Source organism: Dioscorea cayenensis, chromosome 20 (genome assembly GCF_009730915.1).
Source record: "Dioscorea cayenensis subsp. rotundata cultivar TDr96_F1 chromosome 20, TDr96_F1_v2_PseudoChromosome.rev07_lg8_w22 25.fasta, whole genome shotgun sequence".
In the NCBI taxonomy this organism is placed as follows: domain Eukaryota; kingdom Viridiplantae; phylum Streptophyta; class Magnoliopsida; order Dioscoreales; family Dioscoreaceae; genus Dioscorea; species Dioscorea cayenensis.
The window spans coordinates 24,175,705-24,192,749 of NC_052490.1; the positions used below are offsets into that span (position 1 = coordinate 24,175,705).

Below are 17,045 nucleotides of genomic sequence, written 5' to 3' on the forward strand. Positions count from 1 at the left end.
CGAAGGCCATCAAACCTCTCCAATGCCTTGCCAAAATCTCTCCAAACCCTAGCCGCCGGCGCCTCCAAAGATGGGGAAAGGTGGAAGAAAAGATAGGGGAAAAGATGGAGAAATCAGGGCTGAATCGCGCCTTTTAAAGGGCTGTAATCGGGCATCCACATGGGCGTGTGGAATTTCCACACGCCCGTGTGGATTCTTTGAATTTCTGATTTTCTATGTGCTATGAACAGTAACTACTAGAGTACATTGATACATTACCTACTACAGTACTCCGCCAAAAACACTCCTGAATCCACTTTTCATCGAGGCAACATAAACGGGCACACGTTTACGCTGTAGGTCGCGTCGCTTCTTTAATAAATGGGTTCATTGATGAGGATCTTGCTAACAATGCATAAGTCAGGATACGCAAATGTGACTGCCCATGTGCCCCTCCAAATCATTATAATTGCTTGAATACATGGAGGTTGGCACACATTGACGTATCTTTGAGGCCAACTTGTGTCTTCGCGTTTGTTCCTTCCAAGATTTATCAAATAATGCATTCACGATCTATTTTTGGCTTCTTTTCATAAAACATATCTTCACAACCCTACCTGCGCAAAAGAACACAAATACACATGTATTAGCGCTTAAACCTGATAAAAGTAATGCTCATTGTAAGGAAAGAACACTTCGCATTCTCAACACACAAGCATTTATCAAACTACCTCACACTTAAGCTTTTGCTTGTCCTCAAGCAAAAATTAAAACATTGCATGCATAGATAAAGGAAATATTGGAAGTGCTTGGCCTTAGGTTCACCAATGCATGCAAAGAGATCATTCTACAAGAGAAATTTCAACACTAAATACTAAAAATCAATGCTCTACCTAAAAACTTGAATAAAAAAGGACAACAAACCTGAAATCGTGTAAGTGTGTGAACTCACTCAAGTCAACCCAAAGTATACTTGATAAGTGCTTGCGCGATATGAACGCGAAGCGTTCATTCCTTATGTTGAGCATTACTTTTCTCAGGTTTTTACATTAATATGTGTGTTTTTATGTTACTTTTATGCAGGTAGGGTTGTGAGGCCGAGTGTGAAGGAAATGGGTCAATGTGGATCATAATGCACCTATTTTGGAGGAGATCTTACTAAGGTTCAAACGCGAAGACATAGGACAGGTGTGAGATGCTAGAGTGTGTGCCAACCTCCTCGCATTCGAGTGAGTACATCCATTTGGTGGGGCACAAAGGCAGGCACACTCGAGCATTCCGTCTTATGCATACAAGAACAAGAACCCCACCAACATATATATCATTGAAGAAGCAAGTGATTCACGACGTGAACGTGTGCCCATTTGTATTACCCCGATGAAAGTATGGAATTGGGAAGTTATTCAGGTCGAAGACTGTAGAAGAGTACTTTAGCAACAATGTAGCAACGACTGCAGCAGCACTGTTTACAGCCGCTAGTGGAAATTATCCAAGCCCGTGTGGAAATTCCGCACGGGCGCGTGTACCATCCACGCCCGTGGAGTTGCCCGATTCTAACTCTATTTAAAGCCGATTCAGCCCCGATTTTGGTATTCTTTTCTCCATCTTTTCCCCAACTTGCGAGAGGGCTTCGGCTAGGGTTTGGAGGGGTATTGGCCATGGTTTTGGAGAGGTTCTATGGCTCCGACATCGCGATTCCATTAGGAAGAAGGTTGGTAGGGGAGCTTCGATCGAGGCGTATCCTATACCGGACTGAAGGAATCCTTTGGACTGACAGTAGAGGGCTTTCCACAAGACCATCGACACGACCATCGAGGGGTTTCTTTTATGGATTCATTGCTTTTTACATTTCGATTTCTTTGATTGTACTTAGCTCCATGGAGAGCTAAACCCTCACCCTGGTACTTGGGTGATTGTGAACCCTAGGATGTATTCGTTTCATTGAACTTCTTTATTATGCTTTCAATAAATTGATGTTTATTGTGAGCTCCAACCTTGAATGCTTGATTGTATGAACATTTCCCCTAGAGTGACACTAGGGTTGAGAGTTCTTGTTGGTAACCTTGTGAGTGAGTGACACACCATGAGCGTTAGACAAAGCTAGGTTGGAGAGGGTTGAGAGGGTTGAGAGGGTGAGTCGAGAGGTACAGGAGCGTCCCCTTTTTCCCTCCAACGTGATAGATTCTACCTCCATTCCTCGAGTTCTTTGCAACCATAATAGAGTGAATGGTCTAAGGGATGAACCTCCGCTGGGGCCTAGTTGCGCGTGCAATGGAGTGAAGCGTTAAGGTGATCTTAGTATCTAGGGCTTAATTGTGGCTAGGGACCTTCCGCCTGGACCAAAGGGTTAGGTCTAAATCTAAGAAGAGATTTATCACATGGAATCCCTAGAGCTCATGTATAGAGTTAGCCATAGTTGACCTTAGATTTGGGACTATGTATGTAAGGATTTCCACGACTCACCATTGCATTGATTAGGAAGCATAATAGAGAGTTCTTGCACTTGAAGCAATTATCCTAGCTGAAGCATCATCCGAGTACCCCATCTTTATTGATTGCCTTGCCTCCTCCTTACTTTTGCTCCTTACTTGTTGCTTTTAATTTCTGAGAATTGAATCATTACCACACTTATCATTGTTGCTACTTCACATAGCTAAGAATCGAATTAAGTGTCTTTACTCCCTACTCCCTGTGGATTCGACCCCGCTCACCCGGGATTATTACTTCGACAAGCCCGTGCACTTGCGGGATATAAGCAAGGGGATCTTGTCAAGTTTTTGCCGCCGTTGCCGGGGAGTTAGGCGTTTAGAGATACTTTGCACTTTGTTTTCTTAGCTATTTCACTACACATTCTATTTCATATCTTCTTATTCTATCATCATTCTGATTTTCTTTTTCTTTACTTTTGGTGCAGCTCCAGGTTATGACCCGAGGGAATCCATCAATATTGATTGAAGGAGACCCTGAGCTTGAACGTACACTTTGAAGGAAAGGGAAAGAACCTGTACAAGAACAGCCTAACACAGCTGATTTGGAAGTAGAGGGATCTGACAACATGGCAGAACAAAATGAGCAACAACGAACACTATCCGATTATGCCAGACCTTCAGTGTTGGGGACACAATCGATTATTGTGCATACCCCAATTACAGCTCAGAATTTCGAGCTAAAGCCGGCATTCATCCATATGGTGCAGCAGTCCGCACAATTCAACGGTTTGGCCGATGAGGATCCAAACAGTCACATAGAGAGCTTCCTCGAGGTGTGTGACATGCTGAAGATAAATGGTGTGACGAATGATGCCATCAAGTTGAGAACCTTCTCATTTTCTTTAAATGGGAAAGTGAAGCAGTGGCTACACTCATTACCTAGAGCATCAATCACTACATGGGAGGAGATGGTAGAAGCTTTTCTAGGCCGTTATTTCCCTCCAAGAAAATCAGCAAAGTTTAGGAATGAGATCTCATCCTTTATGCAGTTCTAATTGGAGTCTCTATTCGAGACATGGGAAAGGTTCAAGGAACTCCTGCGCAAGTGTCCGCAACACGGATTCCCTGGAGTGGATGATTGTTCAAACCTTTCATACAATGGTTTGAACCCGAGTACAAGGCAACTCTTGGATGCGGCGACGTGGAGGTACCTTAGGTAGCAAAAACCCCCGACGAGGCTCGTCAATTGATTGAGGAAATAGGGGTTAAATAGTTACCAAAGTGGACCGCTAGGGAAAAAGAAAAAAAGTGGCCGACTCCATGAAATTGATGCGGTAACTTCATTGGCGGGCGCAAGTGGAGAGTTTGAGTAAGAAGCTAGATCTTATAGCTTCGAAATAGAGTTGTGGCCATGACCAATTGCACCGTTGTGGTGGAGGACATGCTCCCTCCGATTGCTCCAATCGTCATTGGTGATGTTTCTTCGCTTGAGAATGTTGACTTTGTAGGTAATGGAATGAGACCTCAAGGGAATCCATACAAAGAACACCTACAATTCAGGTTGGAAGAATCATCCCAATTTTTCATGGAGTAATCAAGGACCACAAAAGACCATGGGGCCATCGGGGTTCCAACAACAACAAGCCCCTCAAGTGGAAAGCAGAATTTCGGGCTTGGAAACCCGAATGACGGATTTGGAGAAGCACTTGGCAAGATTTGTTCAATCGACAAATACAAGGTTTGAATCAGTCGAGGCTACACTTCGCAATCACACCGCCTTCTTACACAATCTTGAAAATCAAAAGTGGCAAATTGCGAAATTATCTTTCCGAAAGGCCACATGGAAGTTTACCAAGTAACACGGAAACCAACCCGAGAGAACATGTGAAGGCGATCGCTTTGAGAAGCGGTCGTGAGGTTGAAGGGAGGCTTCCGAATGAGAAGCCGAAAGAACACGCACCCGAGGTCGTAGAGGTTGAGAAGGGAGCAAACAAAGAGAAAGAGGTGGCACCCCAACGTTTCAAGCCAAGAATCCCTTATCCCTCTAGATTGAAGAATGACCAAGGGGATAAACAGTATAAGAAGTTCCTGAGTTTGTTGAAGTAACTCCACATCAACATTCTTTTTGTTGAGGCTTTGGCTCAAATGCCTAAGTATGCGAAGTTCCTGAAAGTCCTATTGACCAACAAGAGGAAATTAGAGGAGAGTGCTTCAGTGGTGCTTGATGCTTCAAGCTCGGCGGTGTTGCAAAAGAACATGCCGAACAAGAAGAAGGATCCGGGAAGCTTCATTATTCCGTGTAACATCGGCAACTTAGGTGAGGAAATGGCATTCGATGGGAAAGTATCAACCCCATGCCATACTTTTTCCAAAAGCTAGGCTTGGGTGAGCCTAGGCCTACTCGGATGACTTTACAATTAGCGGACCGAACGGTACAACATCCGAGAGGCATCATTGATGACGTGCTTGTCAAGGTGGACAAGTACATTTTTTCGGTTGACTTTGTAGTGCTGGATGTCGATAAGGATGCAGATGTACCCTTGATACTTGGTAGACCGTTCTTGTGAACTTCTAAAGCATTGATTGACATGGACGGAGGAGAGCTTACATTGAGAGTCGGAGACGATAAGCTCACTTACCGCCTTGCTGAAGCCATGTGGCATTCTCTTGATTTTGATGACACTTTTTATTTTCTAGACACTACTGATGAGATTATTGATGAATATATACAGGAAATGTTCAACCCGGATCTGTATGAAGGTTTGTTCGACCAAGAGGACAGCAATGAAGAAGTAATGATGCTTGGTTCGAATGGAGAGGAAACATCTACCCCGGGGATCTTGAAGAATGTGCTCCGGAAAATGAAGAGGGCTAGGAGACGCCACCGAAAATGCACCAAGACTATTGGAGACGTACATGAGCCAAGGAATTTGGATGAACGATTGCTAGGTGGTCCGAAGCCCGATAGTACACCCTCTACTCTCAAGAGACTTTGCTCATCATGCTTTCAAGTTATGGGTAAGAGGGCAACCTTCATTCATGAACCCCCGTGAGGTAAGAAAGATACGCCAAGCTTAGTGACGTTAAACAAGCGCTTCTTGGGAGGCAACCCAAGTGTTTACTATTTTCGTGCCTTTTAGTTTAGTTTGTTTGCATGAATAAGTTGTTAAGTGTTGGTGTTTAAATTTTTGAGTGCATGTGCTGGGATTTTATTGTGGGTTTTAAAGGAATTCATTGTGTGTTTTGTTGCGAATTGGCAAAACTTGGTCATTTGAGTTCTATTTTTGTGTTTTTATCTGGTAAATTTTGCATAATAGGGCAGGCTCTGAGTATGTCAACATGTTCAGAATATTTCTGCAGAGCCTGCAGGTTTTTCTAAGTCATCCAGAGAAAACGCACGGGCGTGGGGAATTTCCGTCACGCGCGGCTGTGCCGTGAACTCTTCGAGAGAGGGCGCAGGGCGGCTCGCCTGTGGATGACCATGCTGACCGGGCGCACGCCCATGGGTACTCCGTGCAGGGCGTGTGCCTTCCCTGCAGAGTTAGGGCGATTTTCCCGAGAACACAGGTGTGGACTCGCCCACTGGGTGACCTTGTGAACCACACACGCGTGGGGTACTCTCGCATGCCCTGCGCGAAGCTTTCGCGAGTTGTTCCCTCCATCCCGAGAAAACACAGGAGCGTGTGGCTGCCTCTATGAATCGGGCTTGTGAATATCCACGCCCGTGGGGAATTTCCGCACGGGCGTGTGGAAGACTTGATATCTTTCTCGGATGTCCAGGGAAGCCACAGGGGCGTGCATACGCCCCTGTGGAGCTTTTGAAGTGAGGCACACGGGCATGGGGAATTTTCACACGCCCGTGTGGATGCACATAACGTCAAAAGTCGCGAGTTCTGTTTAAAACGGGGATGATTTCTCTCCTTCTTCACGACTCCTTTTCACTTGAAAACACTCTCACAACATTCTCCGAGTCCATTGCTCCAGTTTGGTGGGATTTTAGCAAGTTTTCCGGCCGGCTCTCTATTTTCTCACTTCTCCTCGTCGGTAAATTCATTTTCTTCATCTTCTTCGTCAATTCATGATTTCTATTGATTAATCTTGTTAACAATGCTTCGTTTCTTCAATTGGAACAATGATTTACGTTTAGAACGAAGTTAGAGTTATTATTGAGTTGTATTTTTGGATTGTTGATACCGGGTCAGCAGTGCTCTCAAGCCCCGTGAATCCATACAGGGCGTATGGAAATTCTGCACTACGAAATGTGGATTGCAGATTGTTTTTATCAACTTGTTTGACTAATTTTTGTTTTAAATTTGGCGCATCATGGCACCTAGGACAAAGAAGCAAGTCGATAAGAGGCCACGTGAGTCATCCTCCCGAGCCCGAGGGCATGCGATTTGCGATTCCCGAACATCAGGCCCGTTATGAGCGCTATCGAGACTCGGGCTCGCATGCACTCGATTCCTGGACACGACTATATTACGAGATCTTCAGCAGGGAGATGAGTTCGCTGATGAGGTTGAGGACCTTGTTTCAGATGGTGGTTGGCAGTTGTTGATGATTAGAGAGCCAGCTATCCGAGAGTTTGCACTAGAGGTGCTCTCCTCGTTTGAGTTTGATAGAGCGTGACGAAGCTTCAACAATTTGGGCACCATTCAGTTCAGAGTCTTTGGACGCCACCATAGTTTGAGAATTACCCAGTTTTCCATACTACTTAGCTTATACGAGGAGGCATTCACAGATTCAGAGGAGTATGCACAGTTGCCTACTGATTATCCTCGAACCTTGACCCCGCAGAGGGCTTACAGAGTGCTATGTGGTCGTGGTCGAGTATGGAGCGGGTCTCCAAGGCCATGTGCCTTTTCCCGACCGCCCTCATGATATTTGCACGCAATCACTGAGTAGGTCGGTGAATGGCCGTGGCGATATTCATCGGTGTCTTGAGCCGCCCGAGAGCTACATGACTTTGTACTCGATGGTAGAGCTCGCATCGATCCACTTAGTGCACATCTTGGCCGATTACATCGGGACACCGGAGACGATGACACTAGACCCGGGAGCGATCTTCTGGGTCCTTACATTACTGAGATTAGTGCTTTGGGCATGGGTCTCTTGGATTCGATTCGCGTGGCCGAGAGACAAGTGTAACCCGCCTCCCCAGGGTCTAGGGGACGATGCGTGGATGGGCATGGTCCGCGAGGTTCGGACGAGGGTTTTTCGTTAGTTCTACCAGCTCGGAGATAGCAGAGGATGAGGGTGATGATGCTGGAGCATCTCAGCCCGCCCCCGAGCCTCAGCACGCATCGATGGAGATCGAGGCATCTCCAGCGGCCGAGGAACCACCCCCTGTGCGTATGTTTTCACCTTCTCAAGCCAATGATCGCTTTGAGAGGCTCGATAATGCTATAGGAGTGGTCCTAGCCGAGGTTGCCGAGATTAGGGCTACGCAGGCTACTCAGTACACAGAGTTCATGGCGCGTTTCGACATATTACAGCAGATCCTAGAGCGAGATGTTGCCTCATCATTCGTCCTGCAGCCGAGGACTCTTCAAGCACCACCAGTACCTCCAGCACCTCCATCCTCACCCCAGCACAAGAGGACCCACAATATGCTTCCACTTCCGCAGCAGCAGCAGCGGAGCCCGAGAGCGACTTCGACACTTGACCTTTCTTTTACTTTCATGCATTTTAATTTATCTTATTTTCTTGTTTTTAGACTTGTTCACTCAGAGAGGATTTTCCTTATGAGTTTATGCTATTTTGCATTATCGAGTTGTATTCATTGCTTCATCTTTTATACACTCAAGTTATTTTTGTTTTTCTTGAGCTTCACTGAACCCCCTCGTGTATGTGTGCAGATGGTCTTGTCTTCTTGGAAATTGAGACTTAGTTATGGGCACAGCCAAGGTGCTTTGGCACTTGGCCGTGCGAGCTTCAAAACCCGTTGGAACACTACTCCCAATAAATTAGATTCATCAAACGCAACACTAGGAGTCAGGGAAGTATTGTTTTGATTGCTTCTCACACATCTATTTTTGAATGATATATTTTGAGTGAGCTTGCATGTGTACATTGAGGACAAAGTACAACTTAAGTGTGTGGGGGGGGAGTTTCATAATGCGCACATCTTTTCTATTGTTCTTGATTGATATATGCTCACATAGCCAATGGCGGTTCACCTTAGTTGCAATGTTTGTATTCTTAAGTCTAGGAGAATTGTTAACATTGAATGTTTTTCATGCTCTAGTTCTTGCTTGAATTTTTAGGAATTTTTGCCCGATTTACACTTAGTGCACTACTCACTCTTTTAACTCTATTGGAAAGTCATGTTTGATGTTAAAAGGGACTAGTTAGGTTTTACTTCTTTTTGATTGGGTGGAAAAAGCTACCACCTATGAAGTATGAAGCTACTCTCACAGGTCGGATACTAGTTGTGCCCCTAATGAGAGAAAGAGCTATCTCATAGGATGAGTGAGAGCTACCACCCGGGTAGAAAGAGCTACCACCTCGAAAGTCTGAAAGCCACCTTAACGGCCGCTTTGGAAAGGGCTACCTTAGAGGATGTGTGAAGCTACTACCATCTTTTAAAATTTTTATCACTTGTGTAGATAAATAAGTCCCTTGCACTTAGAACTTTGAGGAGTATAACTTGGGGTGTTTTGATTGAGTTCACACACTTACATGAAATTCGGGTTTGTTATCCTTTTTTATTCAATTTTTAGCTAGAGCATTGATTTTTTGTATTTAGTGTTGAAATTTTCCTTACTTGTAGAATGCTATCTTTGTATACTTTGGTGAACCTAAGGCCAAGCACTTTCAATATTTTCTTCATTGATGCACAGAATGTTTTAATGTTTGCTTGAGGACAAGCAAAAACTTAAGTGTGGGGGAGTTTGATAAGTGTTTGTGCGATATGAATGCTCGTTCATTCCTTATGTTGAGCATTACTTTTCTCAGTTTTTTTACATTGATATGTGTGTTTTTATGTTACTTTTATGCAGGTAGGGTTGTGAGGCCGAGTATGAAGGAAATGGGCCAATGTGGATCATAATGCACCTATTTTGGAGGAGATCTTACTAAGGTTCAAACGCGAAGACATAGGACAGGTGTGAGATGTTAGAGTGTGTGCCAACCTCCTCGCATTCGAGTGAGTACATCCATTTGGTGGGGCACAAAGGCAGGCATACTCGAGCATTCTGTCTTATGCATACAAGAACAAGAACCCCACCAACATATATATCATTGAAAAAGCAAGTGATTCACGACGTGAACGTGTGCCCGTTTGCGTTACCCCGATGAAAATATGGAATTGGGAAGCTATTCAAGTCGAAGACTGTAGAAGAGCACTGTAGCAATGACTGTAGCAGCACTATTCACAACCGGCCGAGAAATCAGAGAGACAGAGAATCCACACGGGCGTGTGGAAATTATCCACGCCCATGTGGAAATTCTGCGACAGGGCGCGTAAAAGTCCACGCCCGAGTGGAGTTGCCCGATTCCAGACCCTATTTAAAGCCGATTCAGCCCCGATTTTTAGTATTCTTTTCTCCATCTTTTCCCCAACTTGCGAGAGGGCTTGGCTAGGGTTTGGAGGGTATTGGCCTAGGTTTTTGGAGAGGTTCTACTGGCTCCGACATCGCGATTCCATTAGGAAGAAGGTTGGTAGGGAGCTTGATCGAGGGCGTTTCCTATACCGGACGAAGGAATCCTTGGATGACGAGTAGAGGACTTTCCACAAGACCATCGACACGATAATCTAGGGGGTTTCTTTATGAATTGATTGCTTTTACATTCGATTTCTTTGATTGTACTTAGCTCCATGGAGAGCTAAACCCCTAGTGGATACTTGGGTGATTCTGAACCCCTAGGATGTATTCGTTTCATTGAACTTCTTTATTATGCTTTCAATAAATTGATATTTATTGTGAGTTCCAACCTGAGATGCTTGATTGTATGAACATTTCCCTAGAGTGACACTAGGGTTGAGAGTTCTTGTTGGTAACCCTAGTGAGTGAGTGACACACCACGAGCGTTAGACAAAACTAAGTTGGAGAGGGTTGAGAGGGTGAGTCGAGAAGTGCAGGGAGGCGTCCCCTTTTCCCTCCGGCGTGATAGATTCTACCTCCGTTCCTCAAGTTCTTTGCTGTCATAATAGAGTGAATGGTCTAAGGGATGAACCTCCGCTGGGGCCTAGTTGCGCATGCAATGGAGTGAAGCGTTGAGGTGATCTTAGTATCTAGGCTTAATTGTGGCTAGGGACCTTCCGCTTTGGACCAAAGGGTTAGGTCTAAATCTAGGAAGAGATTTATCACTTGGAATCTCTAGAGCTAATTGCAACTCTATGACGAGTCGCAGGTGTTGAGATTGTTCGATTTCTCCTCCGGGACATGTATAGAGTTAGGCATAGTTGACCTTAGATTTGGGACTATGTATGTAAGGATTTCCACGACTCACCATTGCATTGATTAGGAAGCATAATAGAGAGTTCTTGCACTTGGAAGCGATTATCCTAGGGTGAAGCATCATCCGAGTACCCCCATCTTTATCGATTGCCTTGCCTCCTCCTTACTTTTTGCTCTCTTACTTGTTGCTTTTTAATTTCTGAGAATTGAATCATTACCACACTTATCATTGTTGATACTTCACATAGCTAAGAATCGAATTAAGTGTCTTTACTCCCTACTCCCTGTGGATTCGACCACGCTCACCCGTTATTATTACTTCGATAAGCCCGTGCACTTGCGGGATATAAGCAAGGGGATCTTGTCAATACTCCTCAAAGTTCTACGTACAAGGGACTCATTTATCTACAAAAGGTAACAAAAATTCAAAAAGGGTAGTAGCTTCACACATCCTCTAAGGTAGCCCTTTCCAAAGCGGCCGCTAAGGTGGCTTTCACACTTTAGAGGTGGTAGCACTTTCTACCGGGGTGGTAGCTTTCACACATCCCATGAGATAGCTCTTTCTCTCATTAGGGAATAACTAGTATCCGACTTGTGAGAGTAGCTTCATACATCATAGGTGGTAGCTCTTTCCACCCAACAAGCACAACTAAACAACATAACTATTTTGTTCTTTCTTTTCATTTTTCCTTATTTTAATTTTTTTTCATCAAAATACCATAAGAAATAAAACTAAAACTATTCCCTTTATCATCAAACTTGAGTTTCCAAAAGAGTTTAATGAGCGAGTAGTGCAACAAGTGTCAATCGGGCAAAAATTTCTAGAAATTCAAGCAAGAACCAGGGCATGAAAACATTCAATGTTAAAAATTCTCCTAAGCTCAAGAATACAACCATTGCAACTAAGGTGAACCGCCATTGGCTACGTGAGCATGTATGTCATTCAAAACTTGTGTAAAAGACATGTGCAATGTGAACTCCCGCCCACACCCTAGAGATGTACATTGCCCTCAATGTACACATGCGATCACAATAAAAGTAATACAATTTGGAACACATGTGGAAGTGGACAATTGAAACAATACTCCCCTAACTCCCTAGTGAGTGCGTTTGATGGAGCTAAATCCTTGGGAGTTAAATTCAACGGGTTGTGATGCACTACAGGGGCCAAGTGTAAAAGACATTGACTGTGTCTATGACTAATCCTCAATTTCCATACTAACAAGACCATCGCACGCATACATAAGGGGGTTCAGTAAAGTTCAATAAACAAAAACAACTCGAGTATATAAAAAAACATAGAGCAATAAAATACAACTCGACACAAAACGAAAGGATAAACTCAGAAGGAAGATCTTTTCTAAGCATACAAATCCAAAATAAAATGCAAAAATAAAATGCGAAAAATAAGAACAGAGAAGGTAAAGATGCCTCGAGTGTAGGTGTCAATTGCTGGTGCATCTGTTGCCGCTATTGGTGAAGATGACGCTGGTGCTGCAAAATAAATGAAGATTGCGTGAAGAAAACATAAAGAAAGCTTACCGACGAAATGAGAATCAGAGACTAGAAAATGGCTGAAAAACTCAAGTAACAACCCTTTAAAATGACGGTGAGAGGTTAGGAGAGTGCAACGTTGTTCCCTGAGTGATTAGGAGTGTAAAGATGAAGAAAACCGAAAAGTTTGTAAAGAAAACCCGTGGCTCTTGAGTTTTTGTGCATCTACACGGGCGTGTGGAAATTACCCACGTCCGTGTGACTCCCCAGGAGAGACCCACAGGGGCAGATGCACGCCCCTTTAGCTTCCCTGTCCAATCGAGAAAATTTTCTAAGTGTTTCACATGCCCGTGCGACAATTCCACACGGGCGTGGATCCTCTTGGGCAATTATGAGGCGGACACACGCCTGTGTCTTCTCGAGATGGAGGAGAAATTCTACGTAGAAAAACACTGCGCCCGATGCAGAAATTCTGCACGGGCGTTGCCCATCACAAGGTCGCTCACAAGGGCGAGTCCACGCCCCTGTGCCGTCTTTGGATGAGCTCTGAATGAAAATGCGCGCCCAGTGTGAAAAATTCCACACAGGGCGTGTGTTTTCTCTGGACATAGAAAACTTTGCGGGCTCTCCAAAAATTTCGAACACAATTATGCACTCGGAGACGCCTAACAATGCAATTTTAACGGAGGAAACCACGAAAAACACGCTCAAACGACCAAGATTCTTTGCCACACACGATTAGGCACATGATAGCACCACAATGTCCACAAGAAAATCACAGCGAAAGAATCAAAGAATCAAGACACCAACACTCAAGGCCTTATTCATTCAAATACTAACTAAAAACTAGAAAAACATTAAAAACTTGGTTGCCTCCCAAGAAGCGCTTGTTTTATGTCACTTAGCTTGACGTACCTCTTCCTTACATTATGGAGGCTTGGAAAGAGTGTATTCCTCCCGACTAGACATTGTATAGTTACTTCCTATAATCCAAAAATCTACTTGTCGGGGTAGAATATTTGTTGGAGAGTCCAACCATCTTACCTTTCACCTCCAAGGAAACAATTTGGGTTGGGAATTATCTAAGCTTAGCACTGGTGGGTCATTAGATGGCTTCAATCTCCTACCCACATCGTCTTCCAAACCCAAAATCTCTTTCTTGCAATTTATGAATTGATCAATCCGAAAAAGTGGTACTTGTTGCATTACCTTAGGATTTACTTCTTCTTGTGTATTTTCAGTTTGAAAAGAACATGACACTAGTAAATCCCCTTGAAAATTTTCTCGCTCACAAGAACAATCTTCATTCACACAGTCCAAAATCTCAAAATGGTATTTAGCTTCTTCCTTTTCATTCTCTGCACCAATGTACTCAATTTGCCCAACTTCTTCATTGTTGTTGACTACCAAATAATTTCTATAAGGAACTTGAATTGCTTGCTCAAATACCTTGTGCAAAAGCCCAAGAATCGTATTCCACAGGGCTAAGGAGCTCCTATTCCTCCTCCATCACTTACTTTCTAACCTTAGCTCTTAAGCATGGTATACTACTCTAATACATGCAAGAATGTAAATAAAACACAAGCATAACAATTCCAAGGCGAGCAAGAAAATCACAAGAGCAATGATGTTAAGAATAGGCCTAGGGATGAGGATTCCCAAGAGGGGTCATTATGATGTATGAATGCATAAGAATAAAATAGCAAGGGTGATTTAGACCGACGAACCGCAACAATAGTTCAACCTCAATTTCTCGGCCGTTAAACCCTAATCCCGTACAAATGATGATAAGGATCTCTCCCTAATCATATTCCTACGATTGCATTATGTACATAGCGATCACGTAATAAGGACGCACTTAACCTAAGCTTGTCCTCATGGTTCGGAGGGGCTACCTACATCCATTTTCTCAGTATGATGGTCAAAGATTACCCCTTTAGTTCATTAACGATCTAGTACACGCGAGTAGGTCACGTCTACGTCGCTCAAACTAGAACTAAGAATCTCTCCAACTAATAGTTCTAGGCATGAAACACAATGAGGCAAACCATAAATCGCACCAATGTATTCCAAATATAAGTGTAACATCCAAAATACATGATGAACCCCCCAAGGTTCACCTACATCCGGTGGCCTTGTTGGTCTAGTGTGCCATCATACAAACAAGTATCTCAAACTCAACAAAAATAAGAAGTAAATGCATACATGACACTCTCTAGTCCAACTGATGATGGGGATGGAGAATGCTGGCCGAATGATGATTCCTCTAACCCAAGGACGACCGAATGCTCCTCCTCCTTTGATGATGAAGCTCTCCCCTTGAAGTTCAAGCTCTTGATCTCTCCAAGTCTCAAGCCAAAACAGCCACAAGAATGATGTCTTTGTTCTCCTTTTCTCTCCCAAGTAATGGCTACGAAGAGGCCTCCAAAAAGTCCCCAAAAATGGCCTTCAAGATACCTTCATATACCCCCCAACATCTCCCACAAATTGGCCTCTACATGGGTGGTATACCGGCTCAATGAGGACCTCATTGAGGTGGTATACTGGCTCAATCAGGACCTCATTGAACCCGTTTGGGGTAGGCAAATGTGCACACAAGCTCTCAAACCATAACCATACTGGCTCAATGAGCACCTCATTGAGCCAGTATGCCTTCAAACAACTCATCCTCTTTTACGGCTACAATAATCATCCTAGGCTCCATCCTGGGCAGCATTGAGGCCATATGCCATGATTCAATTCCCCGACTTGAAAACTCTCCGAGTGCTACGATCACGCCTATAGTGACCTAGTTTTCTTCTCTTTTTCACCTAAATTGTATCTTGGTGTCTTCCGTAGTGTTTCCGTGCCATGCAAAGCAAATAACACATGATTAAGCACAAAACAAGCATCAATTCTTATAAAAATACATGCTAAAAATAACAAATACATATACTAAAATATGTACATTTAGACATGACAAGATCCCCTTGCGTATATCCCGCAAGTGCACGGGTTTGTCAAAGTAATAATTCCGGATGAGCGGGTATCGAATCCACAGGGAGTAGGGAATAAAAACACTTAATCCGCTTCTTAGCTATGTGAAAGATCAGTAGTGATAAGTGTGACAATGATTCAATTCTCAAAAGTAAAAACAACAAGTACGAAAGCACGAGTAAAAGAGGAGGTAAGGCAATCGATAAAGATGTGGTGCTCGGATAATGCTCCGCCTAGGACAATCGTTTCAAGTGCAAGAACCCTTTATTATGCTTCCTAATAAATGCAATGGTGAGTTGTGGAAATCATTAAATACATAGTCCCAAATCTAAGGTCAACTATGCCTAACTCTATACATGTCCCGGAGGGGAGATTAGATAACCTCTCAACGTCGGACTCGAATAGAGTTGCAATGAGCTCTAGGGATTCCAAGTGATAAATCTCTTCCTAATTATAGACCTAACCCTTTGGTCCAGGTGGAAGGTCCCTAACCACGATTAAGCCCTAGATACTAAGATCACCTCAACGCTTCACTCTGTTATGGCCCCAGCGGAGGGTCATCCCTTAGAGCATTCACTCTATTATGGCCGCAAAGAACTCGAGGAACGGAGGTAGAATCTATCACGTCAGAGGGGAAAGGGGACGCTCCTGTACCTCTCGACTCACCCTCTCAACCCTCTCCAACCTAGCTTTGTCTAGCGCTCGTGGTGTGTCACTCACTCACAAGGTTACCAACAAGAACTCTCAACCCTAGTGTCACTCTAGGGGAAATGTTCATACAATCAAGCATTGAAGGTTGGAACTCACAACAAACATCAATTAAATGAAAGCATAATAATGAGATTCAATGAAACAAATACATCCTAGGGTTCACAAATACTCAAGTACCCACTAGGGGTTAGCTCTCCATGGAGCTAAGTACAATAAAAAAAATAGACTGTAAAAGCAATGAATCCATATAGAAACCCCCTCGATAGTTGTGTCGATGGTCTGGTGGAAAGTCCTCTACTCATCGTCCAAGGATTCCCTTGTCCGGTATAGGATACACCTCGACGGAAGCTCCCTTACAAACCTTCTTCCTCAGGAATGATGATGTCGGAGCCGTAGAACCTCTCCAAAACCATAGCCAATACCTCTCAAAACCCTAGCCGAAACCCTCTCTCAAGTTAGGGAAAAGATGGAAAAAAGAATGCTGAAATCGGGGCTGAATCGGCTTTAAATAGGGCTGGAATCGGGCGACCACACGGGCCTGTCGATTTTACACACGCCCATGTGGAATTTCCACACGGGCATGTATAATTTCCACACGCCCGTGTGGATTCTTTTGAATTCTGCTTTTCTCGGCCGGTATAAAGCAAGATCGCTATAGTGCTTTTGCTACAGTACCTGGCCTAAAATACTTCCCAAGTCCATACTTTCATCGAGGTGACGCAAACGGGCACACATTCACATCGTGGATCGCTTTGCTTCTTTAATGACAGACAAGTTGGTGGAGATCTTGTTCTATGTGCATAAGTCGGAATGCTTGAGTGTGACTGCCTTTGTGCCCCTCCAAGTGGTTGTGCTAACTCAAATACGAGGAGGTTGGCATACACTCTAGCATCTCACACCCGACCTATGTCTTCGCGTTTGAACCTTAGCAAGATTTCCTCCAAAATCGGTGCATTATGATCCACATTGGTTTCTTTCCTTCATACTCGGCCTCACAACTCTACCTGCACGAAAGTAACATAAAAACACTCATATTAGTGTAAAAACCCGAGAA

General features: G+C 43.9%; 1 non-coding gene across 1 annotated transcript; it reads right to left on the minus strand.

Annotated features, from left to right (window-relative positions):
- Window positions 1-3,424: 3,424 nt before the first annotated feature.
- Window positions 3,425-3,531, minus strand: LOC120252400. Its single transcript, XR_005533933.1, has one exon. It is a non-coding gene; the product is annotated as a small nucleolar RNA R71 (small nucleolar RNA).
- Between the last annotated feature and the right edge of the window lie 13,514 nt (window positions 3,532-17,045).